The sequence below is a fragment of the Saccoglossus kowalevskii genome, chromosome 6 (assembly GCF_978046115.1).
Source record: "Saccoglossus kowalevskii chromosome 6, keSacKowa6.1, whole genome shotgun sequence".
Classification (NCBI taxonomy): Eukaryota; Metazoa; Hemichordata; class Enteropneusta; family Harrimaniidae; genus Saccoglossus; species Saccoglossus kowalevskii.
In genome coordinates, this window is record NC_140646.1 from 15,636,600 (window position 1) to 15,652,471 (window position 15,872).

The 15,872-nt window shown below is 37.4% G+C and overlaps 1 pseudogene; it reads left to right on the forward strand.

Annotated features, from left to right (window-relative positions):
• The first annotated feature begins 14,542 nt into the window (after positions 1-14,542).
• Positions 14,543-15,361, forward strand: LOC144350088 (P2X purinoceptor 7-like; annotated as a pseudogene).
• The last annotated feature ends 511 nt before the right edge of the window (positions 15,362-15,872 follow it).

Sequence of the window (15,872 nt, forward strand, 5' to 3'; positions counted from 1 at the left end):
AAACAATGGACACAATTTGTTTTCCTTCACTTAGCTTTGTGCAAATTTTTTCCATTTTTTAATTTTCACAATGTGTAACATTTTTTTTTTAGAAAATTTCTTTCTTCAGTTATTGATTGCTGTAGGATCTTTGCGCGATTTTTTTCTGTGCATTTTTTTTTCAATTCTGCCATCGCCCCAGAGTTTCTAACTTAAGGTACAAGAAGCCTACTCATCATTTTTGAGAAAGTTGGTCATAAATCGCATGACAATGTTCATTGGTTTATTAAAGTCACAAAGGTATTGTCCAATGGCACCATAAAATAGCATTCTTTTGTGTGTTACAGTGATGTATTTTGAGTAACTTGTCCTAATATTTTTCAAAAATCGCTTTTTTTAGAACAATTACATAGAGCACAATGTTAAACAAAAACAATATATTATTTTGTCAGCCTATGTCACCAGCCCACAATTTGAGATATGGCATAATATCTCTTCCATAGAAACCTATGGTGAAAGCACTATAATACTACCAGAATGGCCGCTACCCACTAAAATACAACCATGATTTTCTCAAAAACTTAACCTGGTGATCCCCAGCTTTTTTAAGTCAATAGTCTAATATTGCCCGGAAGTACAATTTATCAAAAAATTAATAAATTCTGGGTATTTGAAATCATGAGTAGGCTTCTACCTTAAGATATATCAGTATGATAAAATAGACGAAACAGAGAGGACTGGTGGATTGGCACTTATTGATCATTTAGCTTTGAGCTCTCATTCTTCTGTACATCCGTATATAGATGCTATATGTGAAGGAGTACAGTTATGACTGCCTGAAATTAGCCTTTTATTTATAAAAAGGGTGGTGGTCGTCGCGCCGGGTCCTGTTGATACAAGACTCATAGCGACATATACAACGCATGTAAAATACATTGTTTATTTACATAAAACTGAACACGCGCTGCGCGAAGACCACGGCCCTTTAAATGCCTACCTTCCGTTTCCCTGTCCGTTAGGCCAATCCACCACTCATCAAATTCAGCTTGCACATTTGTCGCAGCGTTAACAACAAACTCCTGTGTCTCTTGGTCGGTGACGAATATAAGATGGCCACCCAGATCGGCGCAATATAACTCTGCATCGCCAAAACGCTTCTCATGAGTGACGAATTCCAAACACGACGATCTAAACTCGACTTTATTCTCATCGCACGAGTTTCCTATTTAAAATAGAAATATAGACATTCTCAAAATAAACTGAAGAGTCAAAATGGGAACAAATACAGAAAGTACGAAATAAAAGTAATCTGTGTTTTTGTATTCAGACATCACGTAATTTACACACAAACACACATATGTCTTAACCATCGTTTTAGGTGAGCATCAGCGGGAATTGAGACGATAACGATGGAATTTCAATTTGATAACATTACACGTAAACAAGAATTAAATACGAATCAGAGCTTACCTGTGGTTGGTGGCGCTATCACTGTCAGTACAACGTTCACAGCCACCCAGACCGATAAGTACTGTGAGCTGGCAATACAAAATGACCGCTTTGACGACTCCATGATCTGTTTATCCTATTCAATATCAACTACGAACCGACCACGTCTAAAGTGCCACAGCTTTCTGTGTTGTTATGAAATATGCGCGAAAAGGCACATGATTTCATCGCGGATAACGAACATCTCGACCGGCGATATTTTGAAAAAGGCGCGTTCTGCACATTATCGAATACTTCGAACTCAGCCTCGTGACATGTACCGTTCGATATGCCCAACCTAAAGAAACCACCAACTTCAAACGTTTTGTTTACAGATGTTTCTCATAGCATTAAACTGAAATACTAGTAACACAAATGAGTATAGTTATAAGGCGACGACGTTCAGCCGTCACGGTTGAGGTTAAAAGGCGACGACTTTCAGCCGTCACGGTTGAGGTTACCCAGACGAGTGTAGCTCAGTTGGCGCGTTCACGTGAGAATACGTTCTATCGTACGCGTCTCACAGAATACGTTCTCGATCAAATGCATTTATTCAGGCTGTGTGTATTTGTAATGTGATGTATTGAATGTGGTAGGTGATAATAGTAGTCATATTTTTCAGCATAACCCGACGTTTTAGGTAATAGCCATCAGTGGAATTTACAAAGGTATTATGCCACGTGATAGACGAGCACGTACACATTGGGTCTCACGCCGCCAACGCTTGGATTTGTTGACTAAAATGGCAAGACGATATTTACATGCGCAGTCTGTCGGACAAAAGCCGCAAATTAAAATGCATATGTAACAGTGACATTAAAAGCAGTAAGTGCCATATACCAAATCAAATCAAAATTTGGTGTGACGCATTCTCTTAGAAACGTTTTGCGATGAACACCCGTATCTTATCATGTTCTTCTATACCTGTACTTGTTCATGTCAAAAATTATTATAAAATTGATATTATATTTAGTAGGTTTTAAATAATGATTTATTATTATTATTTTTGTTTATGGGAATCGCTGCTAAATTGTCATTGTATGTAAGTTGTTTATAAAATGTAATGCTCAAAAAACAAATGAACAGTGACTCAGTCCAGATACGTACGTGTAATTAGGCCAAAGAAAATTGTTTTGTTGCCCTCAGCGACCGACCGAAAAATATGAAATATCGGGTCGCGTTTTTTTCCCATATACCTCGGCTATTTGCGATACCCTTAGTTTTCACGAGTTTAAAAAAAAATCCGACCGACCGACCCAATTTTTCAGTTTTCCGACTTGAGGGCAACATAAGTTTTTTTTTTTTGCCTTATAAAGACGGATAATGACACGAAACATCGTCACTGATATATGCGCTCAAATATGCCAAAAACACACGAGTGGCACCGAGAAAGAATAAAACCCGACCCGTCTTTTTTTTTTCTGGATTAGACCGTCGTGAGACAGGTTAGTTTTACCCTACTGATGAGGGTAGTCATGCGCAATAGTAGACATACTAGAGTGACACGAATGCCGTTCAAAGCGTTGATCAATGGAAATTATATTTTTTAAAAACGTTACTACATCGTAGATGATGAACAACTACGCAACCAAACATAGTTATCGATTTAATAACATTGATTTGATCCATTTACCCCATTTTGACGTCACAAAAGCGTTCTGTCACCAGAGGGCGCAAGTTATGGGAATGATGTTTGGTACATCGGTACAACGTAAAATACGCTAGAGAACGCACTACCTGAGTTCGCATACTGGCATATAAACCTGGACATCCTATTACAGGAAAGGTCATTCCACTTATATTCATCATGTTTCTGTACAAGGACACAGTCCTTATTTTCGGCTTCCCGACTATTTGGTTCGTCATCTTGGAAATATTCATACACCAGTTCTGAACCATCCAACCAACGAAATACACCTATAATATAAAAAGATGGATGTTGACGTGTTAAGATGATGTTAAGACGTTGACTTTGATTGCTATTTGGTTATTTTTCTCCCAAAATATTTTTTGATTCCAAGGGCTGGACTATTACAAACTCTGGATGGGGTGATGGCAGAAAACAATGGACACAATTTGTTTTCCTTCACTTAGCTTTGTGCAAATTATTTCCATTTTTTAATTTTCACAATGTGTAACATTTTTTTTTAGAAAATTTCTTTCTTCAGTTATTGATTGCTGTAGGATCTTTGCGTGATTTTTTTCTGTGCATTTTTTTTTTCAATTCTGCCATCGCCCCAGAGTTTCTAACTTAAGGTAGAAGAAACCTACTCATCATTTTTGAGAAAGTTGGTCATAAATCGCATGACAGTGTTCATTGGTTTATTATGTAAAATCATGAAGCTATTGTCCCATTGCACCATAAAATAGCATTCTTTTGTGTGTTACAGTGATGTATTTTGAGTAACTTGTCCTAATATTTTTCAAAAATCGCTTTTTTTACAACAATTACATAGAGCACAATGTTAAACAAAAACAATATATTATTTTGTCAGCCTATGTCACCAGCCCACAATTTGAGATATGGCATAATATCTCTTCCATAGAAACCTATGGTGAAAGCACTATAATACTACCAGAATGGCCGCTACCCACTAAAATACAACCATGATTTTCTCAAAAACTTAACCTGGTGATCCCCAGCTTTTTTAAGTCAATAGTCTAATATTACCCGGAAGTACAATTTATCAAAAAATTAATAAATTCTGAGTATTTGAAATCATGAGTAGGCTTCTACCTTAAGATATATCGGTATGATAAAATAGACGAAACAGAGAGGATTGGTGGATTGGCACTTATTGATCATTTAGCTTTGAGCTCTCATTCTTCTGTACATCCGTATATAGATGCTATATGTGAAGGAGTACACAGTTATGACTGCCTGAAATTAGCCTTTTATTTAAAGGGTGGTGGTCGTCGCGCCGGGTCCTGTTGATACAAGACTCATAGCGACGTATACAACGCATGTAAAATACATTGTTTATTTACATAAAACTGAACACGCGCTGCGCGAAGACCACGGCCCTTTAAATGCCTACCTTCCGTTTCCCTGTCCGTTAGGCCAATCCACCACTCATCAAATTCAGCTTGTACATTTGTCGCAGCGCTAACAACAAACTCCTGTGTCTCTTGGTCGGTGACGAATATAAGATGGCCACCCAGATCGGCGCAATATAACTCTGCATCGCCAAAACGCTTCTCATGGGTGACGAATTCCAAACACGACGATCTAAACTCGATTTTATTCTCATCGCACGAGTTTCCTATTTAAAGCAGAAATACAGACATTCTCAAACTAAACTGAAGAGTCAAAATGGGAACAAATACAGAAAGTACGAAATAAAAGTAATCTGTGTTTTTGTATTCAGACATCACGTAATTTACACACACAAACACACATATGTCTTAACCATCGTATTAGGTGAGCATCAGCGGGAATTGAGACGATAACAATGGAATTTCAATTTGATAACATTACACGTAAAATAAGAATTAAATACGAATCAGAGCTTACCTGTGGTTGGTGGCGCTATCACTGTTAGTACAACGTTCACAGCCACCCAGACCGGTAAGTACCGTGAGCTGGCAATACAAAATGACCGCTTTGACGACTCCATGATCTGTTTATCCTATTCAATATCAACTACGAACCGACCACGTCTAAAGTGCCACAGCTTTCTGTGTTGTTATGAAATATGCGCGAAAAGGCACATGATTCAATCGCGGATAACGAACATCTCGAAGTTTCAATCGGCGATATTTTGAAAAAGGCGCGTTCTGCACATTATCGAATACTTCGAACCCAGCTTCGTGACATGTTTCGTTCGATATGCCCAACCGCAGTCCCTCAGGTGTTGAGGGACTGTGGTTAGAATCACAAAAAATTCCCCAATAGAACAAATAACGCGCCTTAGTGGACATAATATTACAGATATGTCTATTTCTGGTGTATGTGTTGTCAATGGCAACGAAAATCAGCTCAGGCGTGTCGAGGAGGAAACTATATTCCGCCTTGGAACTAAAGAACCCCATGGTATTAACAAACAGTTCAACTCATTTGTTGAGCTCACTACCTAAGGCGCGTTATTTGTTCTATTGGGGAATTTTTTGTGATTCTAACTTATAGTTCATGCGCGTTCTTACGTTCCTATGTTCTACCTGTACGTTATCACACTTGCTTCTATGCTATCGATAAAGAGCCATTGCTCGAAACGTCTAGCTATTTTTAATAGTTATTTAGGACTACGATTACCAAATATTATCTTCAATATATCATACTTATCAGTCCGAGCAGCGTTTATTTATTTATAACCTTTATTCAGGCTGTGTGTATTTGTAATGTCAGGGGGGGGGGGGGGATTGGCACGAGAGGGCGCCATCCGATCTGAATGGAACGTTTCGACGTCAGTCGCCCGTAGCCCATCGTCAAAGCAACAACGTCCCGTTTTCAAACAGATGAAATAATGTCAGCAATTTCTTTACAGAATAATCCACAACAAAACTTAGAAACATTTCATAGACAAATACAGGCTCCAAAATTATGTCTATTGCAAAACAATTCAACCAACAACCAGTTTGACGCCACAATTTATTGCTGGAGCCCGAGTTCTACGCGTGATTTTATTGCGTTCAAAACTGCTCCATTTCAAACTGCGCATGCACACACACTGTGGTTTCTCGAAATGCATACTAATTAAGTAACTTGTCACTGATAAAAGTCACCGAAAACATTTTGAGCAATTTTGAGCAATAGTACTAGAGTGAAATTTAAACGTGCCTCTGCATTCTCTATGAATATCGCAACTTGCTATGATCAGGGTAAAGAGAAAATCTGTGCGTACTTTCAACAGTTAGCTGGAGTCCGATAGAAAACGTGTCTCAAAAAATACCTTTACATCATTTTTCCGATAATTTTTCCAGCTCGTAACGATATAATCAGTCAATTTAGAACTAACATGTATGCTATCGGAAAGCATTTTGGCACAATTTTACTGAAAAGACGAGTTTTTCATTACTCATGAATATTAATTTATGCAAATTAGACGATTATTTCAACCAATCGTGTCATGCAACTCTCCCTCTGTGTAATGTGATGTATTGAATGTGGTAGGTGATAATAGTAGTCATATTTTTCAGCATAACCCGACGTTTTAGGTAATAGCCGTCAGTAGAATTTACAAAGGTATTATGCCACGTGATAGACGAGCACGTACACATTGGGTCTCACGCCACCAACGCTTGGATTTGTTGACTAAAATGGCAATGACGATATTTACATGCGCAGTCTGTGGGAGAAAAGCCGCAAATTAAAATGCATATGTAACAGTACCATTTAAAGCAGTAAGTGCCATATACCAAATCAAATCAAAATTTGGTGTGACGCATTCTCTTAGAAACGTTTTGCGATGAACAACCGCATCTTATCATGTTCTTCTATACCTGTACTTGTTCATGTCAAAAATTATTATAAAATTGATATTATATATTTAGTAGGTTTTAAATAATGATTTTTTATTATTATTTTTGTTTATGGGAATCGCTGCTAAATTGTCATTGTATGTAAGTTGTTTATAAAATGTAATGCTCAAAAAACAAATGGACAGTGACTCAGTCCAGATACGTACGTGTAATTAGGCCAAAGAAAATTGTTTTGTTGCCCTCAGCGACCGACCGCAAAATATGAAATATCGGGTCGCGTTTTTTCCCATATACCTCGGCTATTTGCGATACCCTTAGTTTTCACGAGTTTTAAAAAAAAAATCCGACCGACGACCCAATTTTTCAGTTTTCCGACTTGAGGGCAACATAAGTTGGTTTTTTTTTGCCTTATAAAGACGGATATTGACACGAAACATCGTCACTGATATATGCGCTCAAATATGCCAAAAACACACGAGTGGCACCGAGAAAGAATAAAACCCGACCCGTCTTTTTTTTTTTAAACTAGAGATAAAAAAAAATGTGTTGGAAACTATATCTAAAAAATAAACAAGGGGGTCACGGACATATTTAAAGTGTGTGACACTGGTATGCTTCATATATTGGAAGTAAAACGTTCACATCGAAGCCATCCCCATTCGTCCACAGACCTTAGAAAACATTCGTCAGACTGCATTGAAATACTTGATGATAATTCATATAATTCATGGAGCTGCATGGCCCCATTGGGGTTGATAATCGCCAAAGTCACCAACTCGTTAAAATGCAGAACATTCGAAGCGCCACAATTTCTCACATGACTTACATTTATTTTGAAAAAACCTAACATTTAAAAGCCTAACAGAAATGTTAATATGATCGTAAACACGTGGTTTACTATTTAAATTACTAGTAGTTAAAACACCCAAATCACGTGTAAATACGACTATGTTAACAACTACCTGTAAAATAGGATTACACTTAATGTTAAAAGATATTTTATTAATTTTATTAAAGTTGCCGTATTGTCGGCAAAACCTAGTTGAAAGCCCTTTCAAGTCGTTTCACCTGAAACATTTCAGTTAGAACAAAACTGTTGCAATAGCATGGCAAGAAAGTTAACATCATAAAAAAATGTGTCAATTAACTGTTGGTAAAATACACACCTTTTATCTGCCAAATAATTACGTGGCTGCCTTCTTACTGTGACCGTAGGCTTGCATACCTCTTGTTTATTTGTTAAGGTAGAAGCCTACTCATAAATTATAAAACCCAGAATTTATTCATTTTGCAATAAATTGTACTCAAAGGTAATATAAGGATATTGACCTAAAATAGTTGGGGGTAACCAGCCTTTTTTTCGAGAAATTGATGGGTGTATTTTAGTGGAAAGTCGCCATTTTGACACTATTATAACATTTTTTACCACAGGTTCCTATGGCAGAGATATTATGAAATATCTCAAAATCTAGCCTGGTGACATAGGCTGAAAAAAATCATATATTGATAATGGTGGAGTACCTTTTGTTGTTCTGAATTATTTCAATAATCTGGGTTTTAAAAAGTGTGAACAAATACAATTTTTCTTTAACATTGTGTTCTATGGAATTGTTCTAAAAATAGCAATTTTCAAGAAATATTAGGACACATTTCTCAAAAAGCATAACTGTAAAACACAAAATATTGCTATTTCATTGTACCATGGGACATTAGCTTCATCATTGAACATAATAAACTAATGAACGTTGTCATGCGAGCCATTTCCCCCTGTGGTAACACTTTGTGTAATATAATGCTTATATTGTTAGCAAAACTGTGTCTCATTCTGCAATATCGTCGTTTCATTCTTTCTTGCGGTCACAGTTTTCACTAAAAAAAATTATGACTTCACAAGGAACACGAACTGTGTATTTTAGGCAGAGTCATGCGGAGATGAGGCCCGGAGTTTCCGGAAAATTCATTCATCAGTCACGTGAGCTTATCAAACGGGCGATATACTGTACTGTACTTCTAGACCGATCACAGTCCGATTTTTTTTTACCGGGTCATGAATAACAAGAAACGTTAGAGCGCCACCGCGCGGGATAGAAAAGAAAAATCTGTCCTCGAAAATACCAGTTGTAGTGTCTTATGTAATTTAATTTTAAAAAATTGAATAATAGATAGTCGAGTGTTACCTGGACGATACCGCGCGCCGTACGGCGTTTACCGGAATCGTATTCCATTTTCATTTGTATGTACTAGAAGGTCATATGCTGTCCAGGACAATGAAGACGAACTGCGACGAAAACACGAAGTCGATGTGTTTTTTTCAGATGTGTTGTCAACAAATGCATCTTGTTGATCGGTGTATCATGTCGGTAGTCGCGCCCTCTATTGATGAAGTACTTCTAAGATATACATGGGGAATATGAAAACCGTTCGAAGCGTTGATCATCCACCAAAGATTATATTTTTGAGAGACGTTACTATATTGTAGACGACGAACGACTACACAACCAAACAGTTATCGATTTGAAGGGCGGTGGTCGTCGCGCCGCGTCAATGTGGGGTCCATAGTGACATACTCAACACGTGTAAACACATTGTTTTACATGACAATCGAACCCATGTTGCGCAGCGACCACCACCATTTAACAAAATTGCTTTCCTCCATTTGCGTTATTTTGACGTCACAGGAGCGTTTCGAATCTACGAAGTGCCGCTTATGGGAATTGATATTGTTTGGCTTTCGCCTCAAATGTCATGGTGCAAGCACACTCACTCTACTAGGAGTATAGTGATTGTGGTGCAAACCAAAAAAGGTAACTATAGGCGGGATTGACACGAGAGGGCGCCGTCCGATCTGGATGGAACGAAGCAACAACGTAACTTTTACGAATAGATGAAATCATTTCAGCGATATCTTTACAGAATAATCCTCAACAAAACTTTACATAGGCTTTACAGACCCTACAATTTTGTCTAATGCAAAACAATTCAACCGACGACCGATTTGGTGTTACTAATTTCTTACAGGAATGACTAAGTTCTACGCGTGGTTTTATGATTGCAATCAGAATTGTTCAAACTGCGCATGAATAAGTGATTTCTCATAATGCATATTAATTAGGCAACTTGTCACTGGTAAAAAATAATGAAAACAGTATGGGCAATTTTGAGCAATATCACTGGAGTAAAATATCAACGTGCCTCTTCAATCTTTTTATGAATTTCGTAACTTGCTACGATCACATTAAAGAATAAATCTGTGTTTACTATGATGAATTTGTTTTTCCAGTATCTGTTGACCGACTTATTTAGTTGATTACTAGCGAATTCCTGTGTTATGTCTGTCATCGTTTAGGCAGGCGAGGTCCTGGACGGAACTCGACTCAGTGATTTGGAACTAATTACGAGATAACCGTCGCTATTCGGACTACTATTTCTGACAGTTAGTATTCGCAATTATTAATGTAGTGAACGATTAATCAAAAGAGCCTTGAGGCAGTCCAGTCTTGGGCTAGTCTTGGGTCAGCCTTGCGATAGTCTTGGGGACTGTTCCCCAGGGCGCTGTGTCTTATAGAGTACTCGAATGTCCGACTAAGACGAGAGTTAGAACGTATTTCGTTGTGTGTGTCTTATTTGACTGTAAAGCTTAAGTGACTTTCCCGATCCCATACCTCAAGGGGACGCGATAGAGAGACGAGACGAGATTCCCCCTGACACGTGTGGAGAACCCCAGAGAAAAGATTTCCCCCCTCATATTACTTTCAAAATTATATTGGAATCTGATCACAACCTTGTCTACACTAGTTTTTTGATTATTTTTTTCAACGATAGAATCAGCGGATTTAAGATTACCATGTTGGCTATCGGAAGGCATTTTGGCACAGTTTTACTGATTAGGTCACATGCTCACGTGCTTTTGGGTCGGAATCCCAGCCCAGTCGAACAATATAGCGATTACTAGTTGCCTGCGTCCTGCCTGCCATTGGCAAGGGACGCCGGAACCAGCGAATGGTGATGTTGTGAGTACTGATTTACAAACGTAAAATACGTTAGAGAATCTTATTACCTGAATTATCGTACTGGCAAATAAAAGCGGATTTCGAACTACAGGAAAGGTCGTCCCACTTATATCCATTAGATTTTCGTACATGGATACAGTCCTGATTTCCATCATCGTTTGGCTCGTTACCCTGGAAATATTCATAGACCTGTTCTGAACCATCCAACCAACGAAATACACCTATAATATTAAAATATCGATCAAGACGTCAACTTTGATTGGTCACGGTGTTTGGTTATTTTTGGTTTTTAAAGAGGTCCGGACCATTAGGGGTGGGCGGTGGCAGAAAAAAAAGCAAAATTGCTGTTTTCCTTCACTAAGCTTTGTTTTCCATGGTTATTTTTTATTTCCACTTTGTAATACATTTTTTCTCAAATAAAAAGGAATATCTGCGCTCTTCATATCTATGAGTCCATAGCTCTCCATGCACTCATTCTCGTCATCTGTTCCCATTTGTCTGAGAGATTTGGGACTTTGTATCAAAAAGTCCCAAATCGCGTGGAAAAGGACGAAAATTGGTACAAAATAGAGCTATAAGTCCATGTCAAGGTTCTTTATGGAATAAGTTTTTTTTAAATGCGTACCTTCCGTTTCCCTGTCCTTGAGGCCAATCCACCACTCATCGAATTCAGCTGGTACATTTGTCGCAGCGCTAACAACAAACTCCTGTGTCTCTTGGTCGGTGACGAATATAAGATGGCCACCCATATCGGCGCAATATAACTCTGCATCGCCAAAACGCTTCTCATGGGTGACGAATTCCAAACACGACGATTTAAACCCTACATTATTCTCATCGCACGAGTTTCCTATTTAAAGCAGAAATACAAACATTCTCAAAATAAACTGAAGAGTCAAAATGGGAACAAATACAGAAAGTACGAAATAAGAGTATCCTGCATTTTTGTATTCAGACATCACGTATACACACAGACACACATGTATCTTAATTATCGTATTTGGTGAGCATCATCGAAAATCGAGACGATAACGATTGAATTTCAATTTGATAACATTACATGTAAACAAGAATTAAAAACGAAGTAGAGCTTATCTGTGGTTGGTGGCGCTACCACTGTTAGTACAACGCTCACAGCCACCCAAGCTGACCAGACTAGGCTGCCAATACAAAACGACCGTTTTGACGACTCCATGTTTTGTTTTATCTAATACAATATCAACCACGAACCGACCACGACTAGAGTGGCGCAACTTTCTGTGTTGTTATGAAATGTGCGCGAAAAGATACATGATTTCATCGCGGATAACGAACATCTCGAAGTTTCAATCGCGATATTTTGAAAAAGGCGCGTTCTGCACATTATCGAATACGTCGAACCCGGCTTCTTGACATGTTCCGTCCGATATGCCCAACCTAAAGAGACCACCCATTAAAGGCCCAGTAGCTGGAATGAAAACGTCTCTAACGGCGTTCTAAATAACTATTTTGGGTTGAAAACTTGTTGCATTTATCTTTGAAATTGCTTATCTCCTATTATAATAAAATTTACATAGATATCTGTGCGGATACGAATGCGGAAAAAATGCTCACAATCGAACTCAACGCCATATTTCTAGGTGGTCTGACTGATCACGAGATGAAGAACTCCAACAATGTTACGTCATAACTACCGCATGAAATGGATGTTATCGCGACATTTCACATTCTAAAATGGATCCCACGGCAACGCACTCTGACATCGACGTAAGTATTGCATATTTATTAGGACGTAAACAAATACACGTGGTTTTTATTGATCGAACGTTTTCCATGTAGTTCTGTCTGTGTTGTTTCGAGAAATTATTTTAGCGAACTTATTCATTGCTGTATTCTTATGTTTTACGTTGTAGCGACAAGAGGTATTTTGTCTTAGGCAGACGACGTGGTGACCACTTCGGCTTTTAGTTTTTACTACTTTTTTGTTTTTTTTATTTTACAAACATTGATTTGCTTTTCGAAAATGTAATTTGGAATATAAACATTGAAATTTGCCTAAAAATTAAGATCGAATCAATGTGGTTTTGACATTGTACAAAAATCAAACACAGTATGTTTTATTTCCGGTGTCATAGTTTCTAAGCCGGGAAAAGTTCGTGTGAATCTCGCCGCAGGTCTGTAGCTCACGATTCCCGGGTCTTCGGGGTTCCTCCATAACCGTTAGAAATCGTTATCGGGAATCGTTAGCTACAGAACTGCGACTAGTGTAAATCATGATAAACTACTAGTAAACGGAAGTCTGCCATGCATGTTACCGTTCTCATGTTATTATTTTTTCTCTTGCTAAATACAGTTTAAAAAAAAATATGCAAAAGTTTTGTTCATGTTGAAAAAAAAAATATTTGTAAAGTAAAACTATAGTTAGGGGTTTACTAAAAAGATGAATTTAGCACATTGGAAAACTTTAGTTATAAATTAGCCATAGTGCTATACTTGTAATTCAAAGTAAATGCAGTAAAATAAATAGTACCCTAATTGTGTCTTTGATACAAGCAAGTTTTTATTTTCAACATTTCTTGTTGAGTTTTTCATTTGTTTAAGGTTACAACTTATTTTTATGTATGGCTATTTGTTTTGTTCAAAATGTTTAAATTGCCTCAGCAGAAAAAGTCATAGGGTTTCTGCTTGTTTGAGCTTGTTTGGGGTACCCTGCTCCATTCATGGCAGAGATGTTTGAATACTTTTTTATTTTCCTTAGACTTCAAGTTCGGATGAAGCTGACAAAATAATTTCTAGAAGGGGAGGGACTGGCAGGGGAAGAGGCAGCAGAGGGAGAACCAGTAACAGCAGCGGGAGGCCCAGTACCTCCAGAGGTACAAGTGGCAGAGGAAGATCTAGTAGAGGTGGAGGTGGCAGAACATTGAATATACTTAAAAAAGGAAAACAAGACTTCGTGTAAGTACAATATATATATTTTTTCATACCTAGTACAGTCATTGTGGACTTCTTGGTATGCAAGACAATAAGCTTGAGCAGATAATTTTTGTTGACAATCTAGGAAATATCCGTATTAGATTAATAATAATTTTCCTTATCTTTTTTTAAATATACATGCAATGAAAGCATACTTTTGGAAAAGCATCACTAGTATAAATAAGTATTCCACATTAATGAAATTACATGTACCAGTGTTCCCACATGTTAGGGAAATTAGTGAAAAATTTTAAAAAAAAACCTGCATGGAAAAATCAGGGAATTTGAAAAGAAATCATAGAATCAGGGAAAATGCAGGGAATTTGAGATAGAGTTGTAAATATTTTTCAAGGCCTGAAAAAGAACCTGCGTAAAAAGCATGTACATGGTTTAGTTTTCATCACTTATTGGCTTCAAAATTGCATAATTTGTTGAATGGAAGTGTAATCAACATATTCATTTTGTTTGCATCAAAATGAAGGCCAACATGTATGTAGAAATGAAAATTGTGTTGTTCGATGCCTATTTGATTGGGGGCTGTACAAGTTAAGGATCAGGGAAATTGTGTACTATATCAGGGAAATGTCATGGAAAAATCAGGAAATCTTGTTTTTCAATTTCTGTGGGAACCATGATGTACATTACATATGTGGTAATCATGTATAATTTTTTAGATGTACAAAATCATAACAGAAATGCCAATAAAATCAAAAGACAAGATTTTGATGCAAATGGTGGATAACCAGCCAAGTTTTGTTTTTAATTTAGTTGAGGAAAGATCAGCCCAGTTGGGAGGCTATCGTCCATCATCATCCACTAACAATCCTGAATGGTGTATCTGCAGGAATTGCCGGCAGATGCCCACACAAGCGGAGAGGAGATGTTGTGGGAGGCAACCAGAAAGCTGCATTTCAGGACTACCAGTAAATGTAGTTGAAAAATCAATCATGTCAATAATATGACACATATGACCACATGTAGGACTGAATTATTGAAACAATGAACTGCTTCATATTTGTAATCTACGTTTGCCTGTTTTTGCGTGTTTTGATGGAAGGGGAGTTACAGGTTTGTGAGGATATCAAACTCTCATCATTTTTATGGGCGATTTATTTTTATTTGCGGGGGGGGGGGCTCATCCCCAAAACAGGTCTACAGGAAACCTTGCATGCTGTAGTGCATACTTTACAGGAAATGCATGGGACAATCAGTGCAAGAACAGTTTGCTGTACCATGTTAATCTAATTCTATTTTTCTCTAGGATTTTCAGCTACTTATCCTTAATGAAGCTGTCCTTGCATTAGCAAGGACATATAGAAGAGATATCCTCGCTGTGGATGATGGGGATAATCTGAACAGGTCCAACCACATTATAAATTGTCTGTATGCAGCATGGACGGTTGAGCGCTGGCGACAGGGGGATCATTCCTAGCTGTTGTGTATGGGGACTAAGAGATAAGTACCCCGACGAATTTGGGCAGTACACTGGATTTCTACCATCACGACTAGCATAAGAGCGGTGCAATAATTTATATTTTTCAAAAAGCCAAACTTCTTTTATATATACCATTGTTTGTTTTTACAAAGAGATGTCAAAAAACAATGTGTTATACTTCCACTGTATTTTTTTACTTGGGTTTTGAATATTCACAAATGTTTATACTGTACTGTTTATTTAAAATAAAATTTATGAAAACATTGTTGTTTCTTTCATGACTTGTCCAATAGCAACCATATATAATGAAGGTGAATTCCTGCTTTTACAGTTTCTGTATATATAAGAGCTCCTCCAAAGCATGTAAATGCAAAATGACATTTTCTATTCCAAAAACAAAATAATATTGTATTTGGACTATATACAAACACTTCATTGTCAAATGAAGAGGAACACGTAATGAGGACATACTATGGTGCTCCTAAATTTAATTTCCATAAAGCACAACATACAAAGTTTTTATATAACAAAATGTACATGTTTTATTTACATTATCTATACACTAACACAAGTAATTGAATAATTTGAGA